This window comes from Schistocerca gregaria, chromosome 4 (genome assembly GCF_023897955.1).
Source record: "Schistocerca gregaria isolate iqSchGreg1 chromosome 4, iqSchGreg1.2, whole genome shotgun sequence".
NCBI classification, from domain to species: Eukaryota; Metazoa; Arthropoda; class Insecta; order Orthoptera; family Acrididae; genus Schistocerca; species Schistocerca gregaria.
Genome location: NC_064923.1, coordinates 707,152,358 through 707,165,662, shown reverse-complemented (window position 1 = coordinate 707,165,662; position 13,305 = coordinate 707,152,358). Strand labels below are relative to the sequence as shown.

General features: G+C 43.2%; 1 protein-coding gene across 2 annotated transcripts in view; it reads right to left on the bottom strand.

The window, feature by feature from the left end:
• Positions 1-10,384, bottom strand: part of LOC126266685 (proton-coupled amino acid transporter 1-like) — a 421,916-nt gene extending 411,532 nt beyond the window's left edge. The window contains exon 1 of one of the 2 annotated variants that reach the window (XM_049971110.1): positions 10,247-10,384. The gene's annotated coding sequence lies outside the window, so the exon portion shown is untranslated. The remainder of the gene's footprint in view (positions 1-10,246) is intronic. The other variant, XM_049971111.1, reaches the window with a different exon arrangement.
• Positions 10,385-13,305: the final 2,921 nt, after the last annotated feature.

Genomic DNA, 13,305 nt, shown 5'->3' with positions numbered 1-13,305 from the left:
GTCCGAGGAACGGACAGACCGACCCATTCACCGAATATCGTCTCGTTCCAAGACCTCCTTCACGAGTGACGCGGTCGCACAGTGTCCTCCACAAAAGAGGAGTAAGAGCCAAATGCCCTGAAAAGATGCACATGTGGAAGCAGTAGACAAAGCGGTTTCTGGAAAAGAGGATTTTGGGCCCAGCGACAACTTATTTGGGATTTAGAAGCACTTTCAGGTATCTGTGTTATAAGGGAACAAAACTATTTTCACGTGTAATTTCGCCGGACGGATAAATTATACGATCGAGGAGCAAAATGACGTAACTCCAGATGGCAGACTGTCACTCTCACCGTGTCACCACGCATAAATTCTTTTTAACCTGAGACGCAGTGCGTGAAACAGAAAAAACGGCGGAGGGAGCGAACGTGTGTATGTGTGTGTGTGTGTGTGTGTGTGTGTGTGTGTGTGTGAGAGAGAGAGAGAGAGAGAGAGAGAGAGAGAGAGAGACCGGTGCGGAAAAATTCGCGAATTGGCCGTCCAGCTGAATGTTAAAAAACAATTTTACCATTGTAATTTATCGAAGTGCTGAAAGCAGACCGATAAATATGAGCCCGCGAACTTCGTACATGCTACTAGAAACCTAACCTTGATTGTCTTTTTGCCAGAGTCGTCTCTGTTCGATTCAAATGATAACAGATAACTCCTGTAATTCCAACAATCCGGTGTATTCCCCAACATCCATGTTCTTGAAACCCATGATCTTCTTCGGCGTGTATATCAGCACATCTCCGACCTTTCAAATTTCTCCCCAGGGCAGTTTCAACCAGCTCCCACTCTCAGATTCTAATTCCCGAGATCTGCCTATAACTTCTGCTGAAGCCCATCCCATCGGTCCCATCCCAAATGGGGAATGAAGACCTACGCATCTCATAATTCCAATACCCCCTATCCTCATAGTCATTACTGGTGAAATGACTTAATATAATTCTCTCAATTTTCAAGCGCTTAAGTTGAGTTTTAACTCTCGAAATTTTTAGGCTGTCACCAGCACCATCATCTTCAAGACTAAAAATTACTGACTGCTGGAATTGACGAGGTGTCCTCACAGTGACCTGTATATGTGGGTTGGAGAGTGTTGTGCATAGAGGATAGTTTAGGACAGTGTATATAGGAGCACACAAAGGTTTTCTTTTCAGTCTAATGATAGTGACTGATTTTAGAATCACATCAAGGAATGGCACTCTGGAGACCACCATAAGCAATTTCCACAATTCTCTGCAATTTTTGTTGTTCTTGGACATGAGGTTCCGTTCTGCGCAGCAATTGTAAATATTTTGCGTTCTACACATTTAAGTGCTGTATAATACACTGGTGCGCACAACATACTGACGATAGTAAGTGCCGACCGCTATGGCCGAGCGGTTCTAGACACTTCAGTCTGGAACCGCGCGACCACTACAGTCGCAGGTTCGAATCCTGCGTCGGGCATGGATGTGTATGTTGTCCTTAGGTTAGTTAGGTTTAAGTAGTTCTAAGTTCTAGGGGACTGATGACCTCAGATGTTACGTCCCATAATGCTCAGAGCCATTTGAACCATTTCGATAGTAAGTTTCGGATGATGTGTCATTGCCAAGTAACACACTTCTATGGAACTTTAAGCAGATCTAGAAATAACTGTTACAGTACTGACAAGAAGGCAACTGTAAAAAATACGCAACGAGACGAACAGAGATGACACTTTTGCTCAAAGACAATAATTACATTAAATTCACCATGATGTCCCCTGGTCATTAAAGAAAGCGGGACATGGTTCTCAGTAGTGAGTGCGAACACCACGGACGTGCTCCCATGCTGGCAGGAAGGTTGGTAACGAGTTCTTGTGGCAGGGCGTGCCGTTCCTCCACCAACTCGTCTGCCAGCTGCTCGATGGTCGTTGGTGGACGTGGACGTGTTGCAACAAGTCTCGCCAACGCATCTCAAACGTGCTCGATGGCATTTAGTCGCAGGAACGAGTTGGCCAATCCATCCACTGAATATCCTCTCATACCGAGACCTCCTTCATCTGCGCTGTGTGATGCGGTCGAGCATTGTCATCCATAAAATTGGAGTAATGGCCGAATGCCCTGCAGCAGTAGACAAAGCGGCTTCTGGAAGAGAATATTTTGGCTCGGGCGACAGTTTATTGGGATTTAGTTTTGACAGACTCCCTGTTCTGCGCTCATAGGCAGCACACCGCGCCTGGTACACGTGGCGCTCGGAGACCACAGCACAGCTACGACACCTGAGGATGGGCTTATAACAGTCCGAAACGGTCGTGTGAAAACAAAGAAATTTAGAACTGAAGCGGTATTTTCAACCTCTCAGATAAAGTGGAGTAAAGTACTGTAAAATAGATTAGGGCTTTGGGCAACAACCGCCATACCAATTCACGTTTGGACATATCTTTAAATTAGTCACCAGTTTTAAATCCTGAAGAAAGTGGGACGTAAACGCTGTCGAAAAATCGAGAATTGTAAGCCAAATGATGGGGCCTGAAACACGAAAATATTTTGAATATGAAAGTATAGTGTTGTAGATATTTATGGTGTAACATTTCCCTCCTCTGCTGTTTAGCAATACACTGTTTCTATCCTTCCGCTGCGGTCTTCTTTGAGCCTTTTGGGGTCTGCAGGTAGTTGAAATCCACTATTTTGTTATACTTAGATTAAAATAACTTTGTGTCTGACACCTCACTGAATCGAATAGTAGGGGCCAACCGCCAACCAATCATGATTGTTTCTCAAGCCACGTTGCCTGTTTTCAAGATAAACATTCCCTTAGCTCATCTTGGTAGGCATTAGTTGTTGGTGCCGGACGCGGTGGTCTCGCGGTTCTAGGCGCGCAGTCCGGAACCGTGCGACTGCTACGGTCGCAGGTTCGAATCCTGCCTCGGGCATGGATGTGTGTGATGTCCTTAGGTTAGTTAGGTTTAAGTAGTTCTACGTTCTAGGGGACTGATGACCACAGAAGTTGAGTCCCATAGTGCTCAGAGCCATTTGAACCATTAGTTGTTGGTTAGCCACTGATATTAGCCAATATAAGGTGAGAGAATTAAATCAAAAATATTATTCTTAGTGTGTCGTCAACAATGGGTACCTTCTAACATTTCTCCTTATTCGTTAAAGGTGCTGGATCATAACCTTTTACCAACGATGAGACACCTTTGCGCACCAAAAGCCGTCAAGAACAAACCCACAGAGGTGGCAAAACACCGACTTATTCATTAAGAAGAAAGAAGAAAAAGATGAAGAGGAGGAGGAGGAGGAAAATGACACTTCCCTACGATCCTGGAAACCTTAAGATCACAACAACGTGCACCAAAGATTTCAGACATGCTAAAGGATTTTATTCTTATTGTTGGATACCAACTACATTGACGGAAATGGATAGTTTGATACCAAGAAACATCAGTCGGATATTTATCAAACTTTGTGGTGATGTTCGTGATATAACGGATATTGTGTGATTAAACTTTCATTCCAATGTCCATCGTAAACATCAGTATGAGTTGTGGCCCCATTTGGCACAAAAAGACTCTTCTATTCGTGAAGACGCGAAAACTAACAGCCTCTGAAAATCATGTTAAGGAATCCCAGGTGTGATCTACATGTAACAAATCAAGGGAATGGGCGGATTAGTCAAAGATCCATACAGTCCCCAAAGCGTTTGAGGTGTGAACTGTAATGTGGGATCTTGCATCGTCCTACCGGAATATTCCATTTGGTACCCTCGTTATGTCACGTGTGGCAACAAGGCTTCCCATTTTAAGAACAGAGATTTTCAGTCGTCAGCTGCACAAATTTTTATTAAATTAACTTCTTGACTAGTTTCGAAAATTAATTAGCTGTCTTCAGAAGATCATAAAATTAAGCTTACATCGGAAAGCAATCGTCAAGCAAAATCTGGACGACAGAGTCCTACAAAAAATGGGAGTAAAATAAGACTGTAGTGATTACCAGGGTTGGATCACAATTAACAGCAGACTAATAACATTAAGTAGACAATAATAAACAGATTATAAACGTACTTTTGTTAAAGTTTTTATATAGTACTGATAAGCGGTTAAAATGTAACGTAATAATGCGAAGTTATGGTGACCAAAAACCATCAACAGAAAACTGACTGCGACTGATAATATCGCCCATGCGTCGTCGTGTCATCCCTATACGAATAAAATTTCGTTCTTTAGTGCTCTGGTTGGCTGGATGCTTGAGATCCCTTTACAACCTTCCCTCGAATTCACGGAACTTAATAATCAAAAAGTATATTGTTGTCAGTAACTGCTATCAGGTCAGTCTCGTGCAAAAGCTTTATACGGCAAGAACTAATAAGAACTCTAGTACATCTTTACTGAACAAAAATGGCCCTGCTCCAAAGAGTAATTTTTCCAATCTGTTCTTAGGTGATATTTCCTATCGGATTGCGAGGATATTTAAAAAATATGACCTCAATGTGGCATTCACCACTAATAATCTCACTAAGCGTCATACGTAAGGGAGAGACCTCCTGTTGATAAATATCTAAAATTTGGCACGTACAAAATTCAGTGCAACATATGCCCAGGCTTTTATGTAGGACAAAGAGGCAGGGCATTCAAAACAGTTCCTTGAACATTTCTTGAACAATGACGGCGAGAATGCTTGTAAGTCAAGATTCGCACAACATCTCAAAGCTGAAAAACACTTCCACCCACCTCTTTCATTACTTAATATGGAAATCTTGCACATAGTGGATAAAAGGTCCAAACCAAATATTTTAGAAGAGATAGAAATCATTCCCGTCCGGGCTCCAAAGATCTGCTAAATGATCAGTTCTCGCTTAGAATCAGGTTGTTTTTTGATTGTATTTCTTCTCCTTTCAAATGATTTGTGACTACCCTATTTGCTTAACCAATGGTTCATATCACATAGCAGAAAAGATCATTTGTAACCTCCCTATTTGCTTAATATTTTTTACTGCATGTTTAGAACGACCATTTGCATTTGTTGTTTGCTCCTTATTTCCTAAAGTTCGTTATCTAGTCAACATATCTTATTGCTTTTTAATGTGATTTTTAAAATTTTTTAAACATGTTTTAACTGCGATGGCTAGTCAGAGCCGCGGGCCACCAATTTGTGTAGTGGTCAGTGCGCCTAACACATTTTTGTACGCTACGCCATTATCTTGGTAAGGTTGTAAGTTACTAACGTCAGAGTGCTGCGCTACAGATAGTATCTATAAGTGATATAGGTAGAGGTCCTAAACGAAAAGAAAGCTTGTAAACTCGCACTGAGACGTCGCGCTCGACATCAAAAATGGTTCAAATGGTTCTGAGCACTATGGGACTTAACATCTGACGTCATCAGTCCCCTAGAACTTAGAACTACGTAAACCTAACTAACCGAAGGACATCACACACAAAAAATGGTTCAAATGGTTCTGAGCACTATGGGACTTAACATCTGAGGTCATCAGTCCCCTAGAACTTAGAACTACGTAAACCTAACTAACCGAAGGACATCACACACAAAAAATGGTTCAAATGGTTCTGAGCACTACGGGACTAAACATCTGAGGTCATCAGTCCCCTAGAACTTAGAACTACGTAAACCTAACTAACCGAAGGACATCACACACAAAAAATGGTTCAAATGGTTCTGAGCACTATGGGACTAAACATCTGAGGTCATCAGTCCCATAGAAGAACTACGTAAACCTAACTAACCTAAGGACAACATACACATCCATGCCCGACGCAGGATTCGAACCTGTGACCGTAGCGGTCGCGCGGTGCCAGACTGTAGCGCCTAGAACCGCTCAGCCACTCCGGCCGGCCGTTCGACATCGAGTCTGGTCTCTCAACCGGGGCGGGTCCACTTACGCCGTTGAAAACTCGTATCCAGTGGCTGGCCTCTGCGTCAAGGTACTGGGAAGTTCAGCATAGCGCCGCTTCTCCATCGGCTCTCGGCGCCACCATCAGCTGATTATTAAATAAACCTGATCATTGTACCCAATTTTTCAGCCCTTTTTACAAGCTAAGCCTTTCTCTGTGAAAAATTTATACGCTTGGTTAACTCGTAACATAAGGTCTTAATGGTAATTCTTTTCCTTAAGACATATTCAGTTTCGTTTGACTTATGTTATAGACACGAACGCCCTCATTGTGCTTAGTCTTCGTATCTTTTAGGCATACCAGCGCTCGGTGCATCTTATATAAGTGAAATCTTTTCTAGTCAAACTATCAGTCTGTTGGTGCTAGTCATCACATGTCTCGCGTTTTTTAAATATTGTACTTACTATGCAAAGTCCTTTGGTCACCATATCTTCGCATTTTTTTTGTTACTTTTCAACTGACAGTACTATGTAAACACTTTAACGAAGATACGTTTATAATCTGTTTAGTACTGTATACCTACTTTTATTAATCTGTTGTTATTTGTCACCCAACCCTGGTAATCACTAAATTCGTATTCTGTACCCATTGTTTGTGGGACTCTATCGTCCAAAGTTTGCTTGACGATTGCTTTCCCATGTAGGCTAAATTGTATGATCTTCTGAAGACGGCAAATTAATTTGCCGAAACCAGTCAAGAATTTAACAAAAATATCTGCAGCTGACGATCGATTATTTCTGTTCTTAAAATGTCCTTCGCAGCTGCTGATTGACAGACATGAGTAAACTATATCCAGTAGATGCCCAGTGTATCAGTCCAGGAGTTTTAGAGGTATGTATATCGAGACGGCTGCTTCCTGTGACCAGGCTGTCAACGTACACGTTGACACCTAAACGAGTCTGATTGCTAACCATCACACTATACCACATAACGTTCCACTGACTATGGTTTTCTACTATGAAAGTGTCTGTTGTTTGTGGCATGGTGTCAACGATAAACGACGGAGAGCATAGTAACTAGAGATCACAATAGAGATTCCACTAATCCGTTCTCGACGGTTCGTGGTGACAAACTGCCCGTCGTCCCTGTCCCAATGTCAGCTGGTGTTACTGTCTACTCACTAGAACCCGTCGCGCAACCAAACAATCTTCTCTCTGTTTAGCCCTTCTGAACGGAGCCATGCCTAATATTCTTTTTATTTATTTGTTCTGAGGCCAACTCGTCGCCAAGCGTTCTTCAGTCATTGTTCTACATCCAGCTGTCTGCACGATATGGCGGTATGGTGATCCGTTCCCCCTTATGCCAATTATACGACCTTTACCATGTCCTCTTAGCGTGATGTATTGTGATCTCCTCCTGTAAAGTTCAGAAACTTTAAACTCACCCAGCAAGAATGCTGTATTCACACCATTTGAAACGCCTCCTTAGAAAAATTATGAAAGGCTGTGCTGGTAAACCTCTTACGTTATTTGAATTTCAAACAGCTGAGCAAAACTGAACGTACTCAGACATTTCTCTCTTTACTTATTCTGATCATCACTAAACTGACACACAATATTTTTCTTATCGCTATGCAATCTGACCTTCAACAATCCCTGCAAAAGAATGGCCCTGAATAACAATACCCTTTGCCTTTCATGACTCACTTACCTCACAAAAATTTTCGTTTCTCGAACTACTGCAATACAGAGAGCGCCAATATTCCCAGCTAAATGAAAGATTCTAACTACTGAAGGCACTAACGAAAGATTTTGACAGAGAACAAAGAATGTATTTACCTTAATAGTGTTCAAAAGTCGTAATATATATATATATATATATATATATATATATATCATGACATCCAGTCTTACAAATTTCCTTTTTCTGACGGACACACGTCCAGATCGACAGATCTCAAAACTCTCCTATCTCTTTCCCCACATCCACCACTGCTGGCGGCTCACCTCCAACTGCGCAACGCTACGCGCTGTTCACATCCAACTGCCCAACACTACAATAGTGAATATTCCAACAATGCCAACCAGCGACAGACTGCACACAGCACAGTCAGTGATTTTCATACAGAGCGCTACGTGGCGTTATCAACATAAAAACATAAACAGCCTACTTTCACATACTTCTTCTATACGACTGTCTGCACTGTGCGGAAAATAAGCTGTAATAACGATGAATTTTTAATATATCCAATTTTTAATACATTCCCCAGAAAGGTGATGCGAAATGGCAGTTGACCCTAAATAATGAACATGTAAGGTTCAAATGGTTCAAATGGCTCTGAGCACTATGCGACTTAATTTCTGAGGTCATCAGTCACCTAGAACTTAGAACTACTTAACCTAACTAACATAAGGCCATCACACACATCCACGCCCGAGGCAGGATCGGAACCTGCGACCGTAGCGGTCGCGCGGTTCCAGACTGTAACGCCTAGAACCGCTCGAAACATGTAGGGTTATCCACGTAATTACTAAAAGGAATCCGTAAAATTTCAGTTACATGATAATTTACACAACTCTCGAGGCTGTCAATTCAACTAAATGGCTAGTATTTACAACTACGAACAACTTAAAATTGAACGATCGCATAGAAATTGTTGTGGGGACGGCAATCCAAATACTACGTTTTATTGGCAGAAAACTTAGAAGATGCAACAGGTATGCTAAAGAGATTTCCTACACTACGTTTGCGCGTCCTCTGCTTGAGTACTGCTCTGTTTTATATGATCCTTACCATACTGAACTGACGGAGGACACAAAAAACTAGGAAGGGAGTCAGCTAGTTTTGTATTATCGCGAAATGGGGGACGCGGTCAGAAATGTGATATGCGACTTGAGGTGACAATTGTTAAAATAAAGGCGTTTTTCGTTGCGGCGAGATATTTTGTCGAAATTTCAATCTCCAACGTTCTCCTCCGAATGCGAAAATATTTTGTTGGTAGGACATCCGTCTATACAGAGCACATTACAGTCCGTTATCAATTTTTTTTTTAAATCTGAGGGGGTAGCTTAAACGATTCAACTGATTAGAAGAATTCTTGTCGAAATCTTATAAGCTCACCTGACTCAACATTAGTCAATCTCACAGAGATCACTACAATCATCGTTTAATACCGGGTTATTCCACCCCTAGACTTTATAACCGCATAGGTTCGTTTAGGAAGTGAATCTACAAGATGGTGAAGGTACGTCGCACTCAGATTAAGCCACTCGCTGAAGATTTGATCGCGAAATCCCACCAAACTGCAGGGATGCTCATGTTGGCGTTTTACCTGGTGCTCCAACATGTCCCTCAGATTTCTATGGGGTCCAGGTCAGGTGATACTGCAGTCCAACCGAAATCGAATAGGGTGGGAGAGTGTTCTGAAAACCAGTCTCATGTTCTTCCAGCTCGACCCACTTTGCTGTTGTCATCTTTAATTTCTTGTAAGAGCGATAGCCTCTTGCGAGGTGACCTCCTCCAAATGTTAATTGCACACAGTTCCTGTCGCAATGTTCTTTCGCTAACGGGATAAGATTGCCTTCATTCACTGCCTGCAGTAATTCCTTTCGGGTTTGGGAGCGATTCTCATTCACAAGCCGTGAAACTATTCTCCGGTCACTCCCTGTCGAGATCTTTTTCCGACCACACTTCTGACGTCTTGTTTTGAGAGCTCACGTGTGTTACACCATTGCGTGTAGACACAACCGCCGCGGAACACCAAAAAACTCAGCAGCTTCACGCATCGTATGACCATGGCCACGGCAAAACACGATTGCCAATCAGGCGTGTCCTTGCAGTTACCCATGTTTAAGTGTGAACATTCGCTTGAAACATGAATGCCTCACCGATTGCTACTCCCTTTCGCTCACGTAGAGGCAGTAAACACGCCGTTGAGCACGTGACTCGGTCGCTTCAGCACCTGTAAAGGCCTAACGAATTACGTGTGAGTGCGTACTGGGGTGACCTTTTTTCGTGAGCTTACATACGAGAAAATGACCTCACAATGAATGAGACCTTTATCTGGCTACGCTTTTGAACTGACAAACCTTTTACTAAACGAGAAGTCCAGAAATATTGGTCTGCAAGGGTGAGCGCACTAATTCATCCTTTTGCGGTGGTGCTAGAATCGGAGAGCACAGTCGTACATCAATTTCATCCCTCGACTGACTGCTACTGGTAAGAGATACCGAGCAACGTACTGCTTAAGCTACATTAGTACTCCTCCAACGTGCTTCGCAGACAATTATATTTAAATGTGTCTTCGCTTGTAAAGTGCGAACGTTTCTTCTTCCTTTCTCGTGAGAAATGCGTCTTGTTCGATATACAATGAAAATTTCGTAAAAATTAATAGATAAAAAGTTAGAGACTTACCAGTAGCGTATGCCAGCCTCTGAATTGTGTCGTGGACGCCTTTTCTGCAAGTGTAGAAAAAACCGAGTTGAGGATCCCGGAGCACAGGTTTCAACACAGTTACGCACTTGTCATCGAATGTACACGCAAAGCAGTTCTCCGGAGACGATCGCACACAGATCGGTTAACTAGTGTTATCTCTCATTCTGTTCTGATCGTTACTTTTGAGTGTTTGTCACTGCGATAAGATTTAGCGGGGCGATCATATACCGGTGGTCCTCCATCAACTGACGACACTCTTCACCTGGTGGTTGTTGACGGGAGTGAAATGCTGTCAGCCGATTGCCGTTATACAGTTGAGAAAGAGTCCAGTGTTCTAGAATCTCTGTTAATCTTCTTTAGACAAAAAAAAATGCGAAACTACATTTCAGCAAAAGCTTTCATGTAAATATTTTCAATGCGACGGTGTAGTGTTACTTGATTGCCAGAAGTCACCCATTGCAACACCGCAATGTCACCAAAGTTGCGGCACGATGTGCGTTTTCTTCAGCGGGATTTGAGCTGCAAAAGATGTGGCGGGAATTCTCGCGAGTGTGGTGGCCACGGAGAGCAGGAAAATCTGACGGGTAGTGGAATAAAACGGCCAAGTACACGTGCCGGAAACCTTGAAAAAGACGCAGCCAAAGGTACAACTGAAACGTTTGGCATTTGGCGACTGCGTAGTGTCGGCAACTACTGGAACTGACTCCTCACTGTTTCCTGTCGCCGAATCTCCACTTCTGCCTTCGTGTAATACTAAGGTTCTCGATATCTATTCTTTACAGTTTCCAACATTTCTGCATCACCGTACCTAAAATAAAATTTATATACATTATTGTATGCTAATCAGAATTTTAAAATAATTTTCAGGTACCTATGATCAGGAAACCCATTCCGTTCACTTCACTTCGAGTTTATAAGTGGTCGTTCTTCGACTGCACGCGTTATTCGTGGTAATGAGTGTGGCTGTATGGGAGACGCTCAGAAAAGACTTGAAAGACATCATGTTTACGCCAGTGACTGTTAAACTTTTTATTTCCACTATTGCAATTTCAGCCTTAGGCCATTATCAAGTGCAGATGTTTTTCCTTTAGGCCGTGTCTACTTTATACAATCAAAATATCCACGGGTGTACTGCCGGTCTATAGTGTCCAACGGGCACAATATTTCGGCGATCAAACATGTCGCCATCATCACTGCACTCGTGCACTGGTGGGGAGCGCCAAAGATGACCTCGGTTTGAGGAAGGCTGGCGTGTACCAGATTCCGTGTCAATGTGGCAAGTCGTATATTGGTCAGACGATGCGTACTGTCGAGGATCGATGCCGTGAACACCAGAGGCACCCTCGACTAATGTATCCGAGCAAGTCGGCGGTCGCTGAACATTGTTTGTCGGAAAATCACGCTATGGAGTATGACCGCACGAGGATTCTGGTACAGACGTCGAGATACTGGGACAGCGTTGTTAGAGAGGCCATCGAAATTCGCACCAATGACGACCTCATAAACCGTGACTGTGGCTATAATCTTAGCAAGGCTTGGGAACCAGCGATTGGGTTAATCAAGAGTAAATCGAGCAAACGCATAGTTGTGACGACCACGGTGGACAGAGCCAACACACCGACGTCATCTCAGACGCCGTCGCAATCTGTTCCACCGCGAGACCGTGGCGCGGGGCGCGGACGGCGGAGGGAGCGCGCCGCGGGCGGAGGGTATTTAAATCGGCCGCCGCCGCGACCGAACCCAGTTCCCCCTGAGCAGCCATAGCGTACGGATCTCCGTGCCGGCACGTTCACAGGAGCTCAGTCCGTCAGTTCACCTGATGATGGCGACATGTTTGATCGCCGAAATATTGTGCCCGTTGGACACTATAGACCGGCAGTACACCCGTGGATATTTTGATTATCAAATACGCCGGGAGAAACTCAAGAATCACATCATACTTTATACAAGTTGACACATTTATATGTCGTTGTCATTTGAAGTTATATACAACGACATATAAATGTGTCAGCTTGTATTAAGCAGACATGGCTTAAAGGCAAAACATCTGCACTTGATAATGGCCTAAGGCCGAAATTGCAATAGTGGAAATAAAAAGTTTAACAGTGACTGGCGTAAACATAATGTCTTTGAAGAAATTTCACATGGCTGTGAATCCCAGTTATGAAAAGCTCAGAAAAGAGTTCGAGAAACATCTGAAGGCTGATTGGAAATCAGTCAGAAGTATGAGATTAAGAACAGTTTCCCTCATTGCGTCCCCCTGCTAAGGTGGGTGGCAACGTGCTCGCCTCCCATGCAAGCGGGCCCGGTTTCGATTCTCGGCCGGGTTGGAGATTTTTTTCCACCCGGCGATTGGGTGTTGTGTTGTCCTCATCATTTCACCCTCATCCCCGGCGCGCTAGTCGCCCAGTGTGGCGTCGACTGAAATAAGACTCGCACTTGGCGCCCGAACTTCCCCGATTGGGGCCTCCCGGCCAACGATGCCATACGCTCATTTTTCATTTCCCTCGTTGTGCGGGAGCTATTGACGGGTAAACGCGGTATGATTACAGCAAGTGAATTTTTCAACTATGAAAGTTCTTTTCGATTTTCCTAGAAGCTGTCGCAGATTACTGTTTCACGTACGTTGATGTAGGAGGCTAGAGTCGTGAATGAGATTCACATTTTTTTCAAAGCAACTGATGTAGAAAAAAAGTCTACTCACAGACCTTAAATTTGCCACAATCAAAAATTCTTTCAAAGTACTCTACGGGTACACCTCTTCCACACTGCCTGTTTGAAAATCTCTTAAGACTCTACAAGCAAAAAATCCTGAACATTTTTTGTCGAATGTACAATGGAATTGTAGCAAATAAATATCGGATTTTACACCGGCCAGTAGATATGAATGTTCAGTTTGTTACAGTATAGTTAAAATATGTTGTCTACTTCACAGTTAGGTGAAAATGGTTGACGGTTACAATTCCGAAGACACTGTGACATGTCCTTTGACAAGTATGCCTGCATGTGGAACCAGAGGAAATATATGTGGAAAATTT